General features: G+C 39.0%; 1 pseudogene; it reads left to right on the top strand.

The window, feature by feature from the left end:
• Window positions 1–10,777: 10,777 nt before the first annotated feature.
• Window positions 10,778–10,912, top strand: LOC109378975 (thymosin beta-10 pseudogene; annotated as a pseudogene).

Raw genomic sequence — 10,912 nt, 5'->3', positions numbered from 1 at the left:
CTGAGGAAGAGTGAACATACATGGCAGGTAAATTCTTGCTTCATTGGAATACAGGAGGTGATAATGCTACCAGACCCTTCTGCTTGGGGCCTTCCTATCTACCATACTTAATTCAAATTAGGATAAAACAAACACCCCAAGATTCCCTTCCTGCAGCAAGCCCCTTATGTGACTCTCTAAGACAGGAAAGGGGGGAGGGCCAAAGCCTCCCTCTGAGTCCCCTGTTTTTCAACAACCAGTTTAAAATCAACATCCGAAAAGGCAGCCTTAGAGTGGCAAAACTTGGGTCCCCTTCACTATAAAATTACTGAAAGGCTGAGGGGTTGATCCCAGGTCCAAGGAGACTATAAAGACAGGACAATTACATGCAATTTGTGATCACAAACACGATTTTTTATCCAATAAATAATTGTTATAAAGGTCATTTTGGGGTAACATGATCAAATTTGTATAAGGACTGTAGATTAGACAAAAAATTATTATATCAATGTTCAGTTTCTTAAATTTGATAACTGTACTGTGATTATATAAAAAGACTCTTAATTCTTAGGACACACACATTGAGGTTTTACAGAGTAAGGCATCAAACATGCAACCTACTGTCACATGGTTCAGAAATAATTATATCGCTATTTATGTGTCTGTGTGGATACTTACACACATAGAAAGAGACATGGAGGTATTAAACACATTTGTAAAAATGTTTAAATTTGTTGGATTGGTGTAAAGGGTATTTAAGATTTGCAACTTTTCTCTAAATTTGGAACTATTTCAAAATAAAACCTTTGAAAAATTAAACCAACGTCCCCATCCACACATACACATACACATCTCTCTATTGGTGGAAAGGTTTTTGGGAGAATTTACAATACAGTTTGAATATTAGGAGAAAAATGTGAGGATGAGCCATGAAAGTACCTTCTCACAGATATTGTTGGAAGAAGTCTTTTCACAATGACAGACTCCAGGAATTCTGTGTTCATCAAGGTAATCCCATTAAAGAAACTTCAGATGTCTGCAAAGCTCTGAGAGTTCAGGGTGTAGGGTGATGAAGCCCTGGCTTGAGGGTTGATTTATTGGCTGCCTTAACCTGCTTGTAACCAGGAACTTGCAGAGCAGCAGTCTGGGTCAAGCCTGTATGCCCTGCGTCGTCCCTCCAGAGGGAAGAAGCATGTTGGCTGTCCTTTCAATGTTGCCTCCCTGGGGTCAGAGGTTGGCCATACATCTTCTCTTAGCACACTGGCATATCTGCAGTGGCTGAGCCCCAGTCTCTTGTGAGGCATGTGGAGGGAAAGTTGGTTCTAAATGCAAGCTCTCTTACCCAGATAGTATTCATCGGTGACTCACGAGATTTCAAGTGTACAAGTTTGCTTTTCTTGTAGACTCAAGGCTGAGGCAATGCACCCACGCACGCTATGCACAGAGCCTTCTAGGAAGGGTAGGGCTTGCTAAGCAGCCCATTAGAGTGCGAGAATGAAGCTGTTGTTTCGCCAGTTTAGAGAAAAAACTCAGTGGGATCTCCTTTAACAAACACTTGTAACCTGGTGTTGCACCCACACACAGTTAACTCCTTATGCAGACCTTTGCCATACTGGAGGAAGCACCCTGTGGAGTCACATTGGAAGGAAAATTCAACCTTTTATTACTTAATCACATCACTCAATGTGAGAGGTTTTCATTATCTCATAAAATGCTTTCTACGGGTGGGGAAAGGTGGTTTGGAAAAAAGTTTTATTGACCTGCCTTGTTTTCAATTTTGTGAGCTTTCATACAAAAATACTTGTTCCCTCTTTTTATTGGTTGTTTTTAGAAACATGATTTTTTGCAGGATTGATTCATGTTCAAGGCCATTTTGTTTTGTCCTAATATTGATATGCTTCAAGAATTATTTTTCTTAAGTGTCAATGCATAGAGGGCTATAAATAGTCAATGTGTACTTGACTATAACAGTAATTGTTTTAGAGTGTCATAGATCAAAAACATGGCATAGGATTGAGCCAGTTGTGGATCCAGTAAGCTTTCAAACCTTTTCGCTTTAAAAGAAGAATGAGGTCCTAAGATGAAGGCTTCTAGTTTTCAAAGTGCTGTGCAGAATTTCAACCTCATGATCTCTTATCAACTCTGAAAGGGGACACCATTGTTGTCTTTGCTTAGTAACAGTTAAAAAAGTTTCCATTTTTATTTCAATGGATAGCATTGTGGTTACTTTTTTCACATGATATGAATTGTTTTATAGGGGGCTCTACATTCAAGCTGGGGATTACAAAACTCTCTACTTTTTCATTTAGTACCAAGAAAAGAAGTGAAAGAACAGAAGAAAAGGATTTTATTTTTAACATAGAATAGACTAGGGACACACCTAGGCATAGCTTGGGGCTTTCTAACAGGGAGTTCATTTTCCATGTATATGATTTATTTGGCAGAGTAACATGGGCCCAACGTTTCTGATTTAACTGTCTTAAAAAATTCCATGGCTTAAAACACAAACTGGGTGTGGAATTTTTAAGGCGTAATTGCGGTGGAGTCAAAAGCTGTTTGGAAGCCCAGCAATTAAGGCGGATTACTGAGATCTCTTTCTGAACATAGAGATGATGGTGTCTCTTTGGGAAATGGCCACCTGGAGAAGAAGCAAGAGGTTTCATTTCAGTGCATCATAAACTGGGGCAACTATCTTGAGTTCTTGAGATGGGCTGTCCTCCCACTGGTTTTCTTGCTTGCATTGTGACTTTCTTGTGAAAGAAGAAAAAGATTTCTTGGGCTATTGGTCTTCCTAGCTGCTGCTGCTGCTGCTGGTGGTGGTGGTGGTGGTGTGTGTATAATATTTTTAACTGGATAATTTCTAAATTTCTTTAATTTTTAAGAGTCTATGAAAAGACAACCTACTGAATGGGGGAAGATATTCACAAATGAAACATCTGATAAGAGGTTAATATAAAAATATATGAAGAACTACATAACTTAACACCAAAAAAACAAACAATGCAATTAAAAAATGGGCAGAGGAGCTGAATAGACGTTTCTCCAAAGAACATACAGATGGCCAATAGACATATGAAAAGATGCTCAACATCGCTAATCATCAGGGAAATGCAAATTAAAACCACAATGAAATATCACCTCACACTTTTCAGAATGGCTATCATCAATAAATCAACAATTAACAAGTGCTGGTGAGGATGTGGAGAAAAAGGAACCCTGGTACACTGGTATTGGGATTGTTGATTGCTGCAGCCACTACAGAAAACAGTATGGAGTGTCCTCAAAAAATTAAAAATGGATCTGCCATATAATTCAGCAATTCCACTTTTGGGTACTTATCTGAAGAAAACAAAAACATTAATTTGAAAAGATATATGTACACCTGTGTTCATTGCAGTATTACTAGTAATATCCAAGATATGGAGGCAAACTAGATGTCCATCAATAGATGAATGGATAAAGAAGATGTGGTACATATATACAAAGGAATATCACTAAGCAATATAAAAGAATGAAATCTTACCATTTGCGACAACCTGGATAGACCTAGAAGGTATTATGCTAAACGAAATGAATCCAATAGAGAAAGACAACTACTGTATGATCTCACAGATGTGTGGAATCTAAAATAAAATAAAATAAAATAAATGAATAAACAAAATAAAGCAGAAACAGACCCACAGATATGGTGAACAAGCTGATGGTTCCCAGAAGGGAGAGGGTGGGGGAATGGGAATAAAAAAATTAAAAAATATATTTTTTTAAATTAAAAAACAAAAAAGAGTCTATGCGCATGCCTCTCTAGTGTGGCAAGAGCAAGTCTCAACTGAGAGTAAAAAGTGAGCAGAATGCCTTGTCTGCAGGCCTTAGCATAGGATTTATTTCTTCTCAGTCATTGTTCATAGCAGTGACAGAAAAGGAGGTATTTCTCCTTTCTTTCCTTCATGTTCTGGCAACTTCCCTTGGGACCAGAAGCATTAAGGTTGACCCTGCATTTCCTCAGTGTAGCCGACTGACTGTGAATCCAGTGAAACTCCTGTGAACACTGGATCTACCACTCTCTTCCTGAAATGCTGACTATCTATATGGCTGCTCTGCAAGAGGTGCTTTTGTCACCAATTCTTTTAATTGCATTGACCTCTATTTTAAACTATGTCCAGCCATTTACCATATTAAGAAAAGAGCAGGTATTTAGCCCATCTGTGAGGTGCTGATTGGTTGTAAAATGTCCTTGTAAAATCTGTTCTTGCTGTTAGCCTCATTTGTATGAAGGCAAGGTATTTGGAATTTGCCAAAACTGCTAAACACGGGGCAGAGCAGTCACTTCCACAGACTCCTGTTTGTTGACTTATTAGAAAGTCTTGAGGCTGTCTGTACCCCGAGAAGTCTTCTAGTTTATTTCTGTGGCTCTGGGTCAATCAGTCCCTCTAAATAGTCATGCGCATGCGCGTTACATCTCCTGGGAGGGAGATTACAAGACTTCTCTTTTGTAACCTAATATCATATGTATCAATTTATACACCAAGAATTTATCCTAAAAGCTAAGCTGACATCTTTCTGGACAGACTTAAAGACAACTTTTGGTTGTTTTCTCCTTGGAGATAGAGAACTTTGATCTAATAACACTCCATATATTATTACTCAACCTCCCTGAGGAGCCAGTCTCAGTTCCTTTAACCATTCCTCTCTCCTGCTCTTTTTTTTTTCCAAAGCTATAATCAGCTTACTTTTTGTCTTCTCTAAGTAATATATTCTTTAGATATCTGTGACTCATTTTTCTTCGTGCAAAATTGTACACTACTTCTGCTCATGTTTCCACCATTACCTACTTGATCCATATGCCAACTGTGCCTCATTTAGCCAGGTCAAGAAGACCTGTTTTCCTGTGGAGGCACAGCTCTGGTGACAGACATGGCTACAAAAATACATATAAAGAGAATAGAAAAAAGTATGTAGCGTAAGCTGTGTTTCTGTCTAGCTGATCAGTCTAAAAAGTAAGACTATATTCAACAAACAAATTTTGCATAAATAAAATTTCATTCATATGTTATTTTCCTTGCTGCCTGTACCACCTTTATTAATAATAACTGAAAAAATCTTTTCTGTTGGGATATTTTGAAATTTAAAAGCCATCATTTATTTTTAATGTCCTTAGAATAGTGGAATGCATTATATTGGAGATTTTTACATTAATTAAACCACTCACTCTGGGGGGGGGAGAATTAGTAATTTGGAAGACTGGTATTACCCAGAAGCTATTGTGTTCCCCAAAGTAACACTGATAAGTGACCACTCCCAGAATGCCATGAGCCTTTTCAGTTAAAACTAGGATGGGCGTAACTTCTTTACTTCCTGAAGCTATATCAGTTACAAATATGTGGAAACAGAGAAGATTAAACTATTATGGAGCATTTTCTTCTGAATAAGTCATATTTTTCCTATGTAGAACTATTTATTCTCTCTCTTCTCCAGGTATGAAGTAAATGTTGAAGCTTCATTATATGTTTTCTGAATATCAGAACTCTCATCGTGATACTAGGTTTGGGCACAGGCTGAGTTTTTAGTGTCCCTGTGAACAGGATGCAATAAAAACTTCATAAAGAGCCAACTCTTTGCCATGTACTTCAAACATGTTTCCCTAGTAGTGATTTTCTATTTTTCAATGCTTGAGGGAAAGTAATTTAAAATCTTAGCTTAATTTTGCATGTCTCTGAAGTAAATCAAGATCGTCCATCCAAATCATATTTTATTTTTAGTTTTGAAATTTATTTTTAATTATAGTTGACATACAATTTTATTAGTTTCAGGTGTGCAACAAAGTGATTCAACATTTATATACCTTACAAAGTGATCACCACAATAAGCCTAGTAACCATTTGTCACTGTATCTAGTTAACGATATTATTGACTATGCTGTACATTACAGCCCCATGACTTATTTTATAACTGGAAGTTTGTGCTTCTTAATTCCCTTCCCCTTTCCTGCCCCAAATCATGTTTTAGTAAAATGTGTCCTACTTTCAACACCCCAGATTTTAAATCAGTGAAATTTTAGGTTTTGTCACCTTAGTGATAAATTTCTTCCCTTCTGGAAGTTTTGCCAGCAAACTGACTTCTGTGTGATTGGTTTTCCTTCACCCTTATTGAATTCAGGAATCTTACTCAGTAGAAAATGAGCATGTGAGGGCCTTTTAAGATGTTCAAGCCTTTCTGGTGCAGAGAACCTCTTGAGTGTTTAAATGTACCTGACCATTTGGCTTGTCAATCTCCCTTGTCAAGTAACTCATCTAGAGTTTTGAGTAGTTCTGTCATTTTTCTGGAAATGGCTTAAGGTTCTGTGCTTTCTCATCTACCTCAAATAAAGGCTTGAATCTGGGTGTAGAACAGGTGGAATTCTATTTAAATGCCCACCACTTCATACTCTCGTCCTCCCTTCCAACAGATATAACAATCCCCAGCTTTTCATGACAAAACATCCACAAATCTAACTTTCTCTTTCTTCCTCTTCATTTCCTTTGCCCTGTTAAAGGACAATCTTAGATCAATTGATAGTTTTTCAGGGTACCATGCTAGATTGTCTTAGTGCCTTAGTGGGCAGGGTAGATTTTAATTACTCAAGTATCTGTTGGGTGTCTTCAGGATGCCAGCCATCAAGCTCAACTGAGGTTGAGTTTTGCATCTCTCACCTCTAGAATGGCAGCTGCAGGGACAAGCTGAAGCAGAGGTATTCTGACTTTGTTGGTGTGCAAAATTTATTAGAGATGAATTCACAATGGCAAATGGACCTGCTAGTGGTAACCTTCAGGCTACAGGAAAAAGAGCAAACAAAGTTGTGCCCTTCAATTAAGAGTAACAGCCATCCAAGAAAGGGGACTCTCATTTTTCTTCAAGAAAGAAAATGGAAGCATCTACTGATGGGAGCACTTGTTCACCTGGTTTAACAGGCTGCTTTGTATTATAGACAAAGCCAAACCATTCGAGAAGATAGCTGACCACCACTGAGGTGGTGGGACAGGTGCAGCAAGAGATTCTTTTTACTAATTTTGCCTCAAATGCTAGAGCCCTGCAAGAAATAATAGCTACCACTTGTGGGGTATTTATCATGGATCAGGATTTATTGTATTTTTAGCCTTTTATGTACGATCTAATTTAAACTTCACAGTAACCTCTTAGGGCAGGCACTATTATTATTATTTTCAGATGGGGAAAATGAGATAGAAAAGCATGAGTACTTTGCCTAATTGGACTGTTAGCTGCATGATGGAGCCAGGCAGTCAGATTACCCAGGTTGAGACCCCTTAACTAGACAATGGGCACCTTTGGCATCAGGTTTCTTGTACTACAACCTGGGAGAAAGAAGCACAACATCTTTCTTTTTTTTTTTTTTTTAAAGATTTTTATTGGGGAATTGGGGGGATGGGAACAGCGCTGGGGAATTGGGGAAGGGGAACAGACAAGTTGCTGTCATTTTTTGTTCTTCAGTCTAGTTGTGGAGGACGTTGCTTCACTGGCCCAAGTTGGCACCATCATTGCGCTCTTCCCGGGTGAGGCAGATCAGTCGCTGGCTTCTGGACAGCCGCTCACTGCGGCTGCTGGCCGCTCACGTTGGCTACTGGCTACATACAGTAGCAGCCTACGCCGTTGCCGGCGACTCACAGCAGCCCAGCTCCAGGTTGAGCTGTTGTTCAGCATCTTAGCTGTGGAGGGCAGTGTCATTGGCCCTCATATGTGGGATCCGAACCGGGACCCTCTGGCATCCCAAGCCAGTTCTTAACCATCGCGCCGCTTGGCCGGCCCACAACATTTCTCTTAAAAGCTAGTTTCCTAGAGAATTTGGGTGATTTTGTTTGTTTGTATATAGGTACTCTGTTATATGATACAGGGGAGCACATGGCTCATATACACATTTCTTGGGAATTAGTTCAGAGTTTGGAAAGTTTTCTGCCTACGAAGCTCTGGTAGTTGGTTTTGCTCTTATAGAAAAACTCATATGCTAGAGTTTGCAAAGCACAGCCCTGGAGCTCCCCTGGGAGAGTGGGAAGAAGTTTTGTCTTAAGCTGATTGAGTGAAAGCCCCAGCAAAGTGGCATTTTATAGAAGAGGTTCGATCAAAGCCAGTCAGGCTGAGGATAATTCCTTAAATGTATCTTTATGTAAACAGGGAGGACTCAATAAGATTTTAAAATAACACAGTTGAGTAAGTGAAACAATTGGAGATATGCATCTGATTCAAATCAAATTCAGCAACTGCAACAATATTATCTGATGAGGGAGATTTTGTGTCACATGTTCAAAGTTGGCTTTAAGTCCTTAAGAGGTATCAAAATAATCAAAGTGTTTTCTTTGCTCTTAGCTGTCTTGTGAAAGGATTATAAATGGTTGAGCCGTTTATGTTGATCAGAAACCACAGTTGGGAAGTGAAAAGAAAGCATGTTTCTGAGCATAAAGCAGGGAGAGAGGAGACTGTCCTTTATTATAGCCTCTGTCTTAGAAGTAATGCACTTTATGCCTCACATCCCAGACTCCAAGCCATCACAGGCTCCTTGGAGAGGAGTATGTCTAATGTGAGGAGAATCAGAACTGGAAAGTGGATTCCCAAACTTGGCTGATTATCATAATCACCCAGAGTGCTTTTTTAAAGGTACTGATTTCTACGCTCCTCTGCTGGAAATTGTGATTCAGCAGGTCCAGATTAGAATCCAGGAATACAAATTTTAACAAATCTCTCTAGATGAGAGTCTTATGATCAACCAGGACTGGTAGCCACAATCTAGTGCACACATTTTATAGATGAGCAGACTGAGGCTTGGCAAAGATAATTAATATACTCATTCCCATTGTAGCGGTGAGCTGAGGCTGGAATTTCTTTTACTTTTATTTTTCTTTGGTTCTAGATTCGGTGCTGTTTTCAATCTGAGTACATATGCACTGGACAGTTGGGGATGAGTGTGTGTGTGTGTGTGTGTGTGTGTGTGTGTGTGTGATGTTCAGGCATGTAAGGATGAGGACCTGTCAGTAGATGCTAAATATGGGGCTATTAATAATAATATTATTACTTTGAAGTGTAGTCAGATGAGTAAAACTCTCTGACTTTTGGAATTAAAATGTTTATCCTGTGAAAATATAATTATTTAGTACACAGTCTACTGGGAGAAGTAAAAAGCACAAAAAAGAAAAATAAGTTATACTTTCCAAAGAGTTATTCAAGAAAATATTAAGCTTACTTAGTCCAAGGCATATAATCATGTAGAAGAGTCATACCTTAGACACCCTAGAGAAGATTATTAGACAATATACTGAAAAATTATCCTATTACTTATATCTCCCCTCCCCAATCCATTTCCTTCCCATTTTGAGCATCTTGAAGTTAGGGGCTATATCTTATTCCTACTTATATTCTCAATGTCTAGCCCAATGAATAGCATATAATAATATTTTTTTACATTAAAGTTTATTGGGGGTGACAATTGTTAGCAAAGTTACATAGATTTAAGGCGTACAATTCTGTAATACATCATCTATATATCACATTGTGTGCTCACCACCCAGAGTCAGTTCTCTTTCCATCACCATATATTTGACCCCCTTTACCCTCTTCTACCATCACCCTCCCCCCTTACCCTCTGGTAACCACTAAACTATTATCTGTGTCTATGAGTTTTGTTTCTTCATTTGTTTTTCTTGCTCTTTTGTTGTTTTCAGTTTTATATACCACATATCAGTGAAATCATATGGTTCTTGACTTAAAAAGCATAAATGTTGCTTTTTAATATTTATTTAATATTTATTTAATAAATATTTAATATTTTTAAATATTGATAATAATTATTTACTGAGAACATTTATTTTTTAAAAGGATCCTATAACACAGGTAGTCTTTTAACCCCATATCACACATGAGGAAATAGGTATGTAAGCACCATCTGGTTTGTTTAACGACTGTAGAGGAAACACCACCTCTAGCCTGGAATGGACAAGGAAGCAGATCATGAGATGGCGCTTTTGTCAAGACTTGAAAGATGGGTAGAGGACAAATGAAGAAAGGGCTGAGGAGGGATGGTCGCTGCCAGAAAGAAAGAATGCCAGTATGCTTGAAAAGCCAGGAAGGAATCAAGGTGGACATGCTTGAGAGTCAGGTGTAAGGTGATCTTCTGGGAACAGCCTTGGGCAGAGAGACAGTGACAACTGTGATTGGAATGGCAATTTGGGGCAGACCTGTGGATGGTCTTGAAACCTGGGCTGAGAAACTTGACATTTGTTCTGTGCATATTCAGAGCTTCCAGAGGCTTTTGAGCAGGGGAAGACATACTAGAAGCTGCTGTTTTGGGATGCCTGTGTCATGAATGAGGGAAAGTCTCAGGCACCACAGCTTGAAGTTCCAGTTCAAAGAAATAGGCACATCTGGAGGAAGCACCCATTAAAGAGGAGAAGAGGAGTTCATCTTTGTCTTGACTGTGTTGGAACGCCCAAGTCAGGCGGCCATCTTTATTAGGCAGTTGGAGCAGTGGTGCTGGAGATGAAGACATGGAATATGAATTCTTGAAATTGGTAGTAAATAAGATCTCTGAGTAGAAGAATAAAGAGGAAAAAGAGCAGAGGGTCCAGGACCAAATCATGTGCACCTGACATATTTGGGGGTCAGGAAGATAAATCAGGGAGGCAAATAGTTAAATGAAGTCTGGCATGTAACGAGCTTTTGCACTTTATTAAAAAATATCTTCCTGGTCTCTTTCTGCAACGACACGAGTGGTAACCAGGAACCTTGGCTCAGAGTGAAGACCAGGGATTGTTTTAAGAAAATGGCCAACAGGTCTGACATGGGGGAAATCGCCAGCTTCGATAAGGCCAAACTGAAAAAGATGGAGACGCAGGAGAAGAACACCCTGCCGATGAAAGAGACCATTGAGCAGGAGAAGTGGAGTGAAATTCCTTAA

This window comes from Hipposideros armiger, unplaced genomic scaffold, assembly GCF_001890085.2.
Source record: "Hipposideros armiger isolate ML-2016 unplaced genomic scaffold, ASM189008v1 scaffold_20, whole genome shotgun sequence".
NCBI classification, from domain to species: domain Eukaryota; kingdom Metazoa; phylum Chordata; class Mammalia; order Chiroptera; family Hipposideridae; genus Hipposideros; species Hipposideros armiger.
Note: the sequence above shows the minus strand (reverse complement) of the source record. Positions and strands in the feature narration are given on the sequence as shown.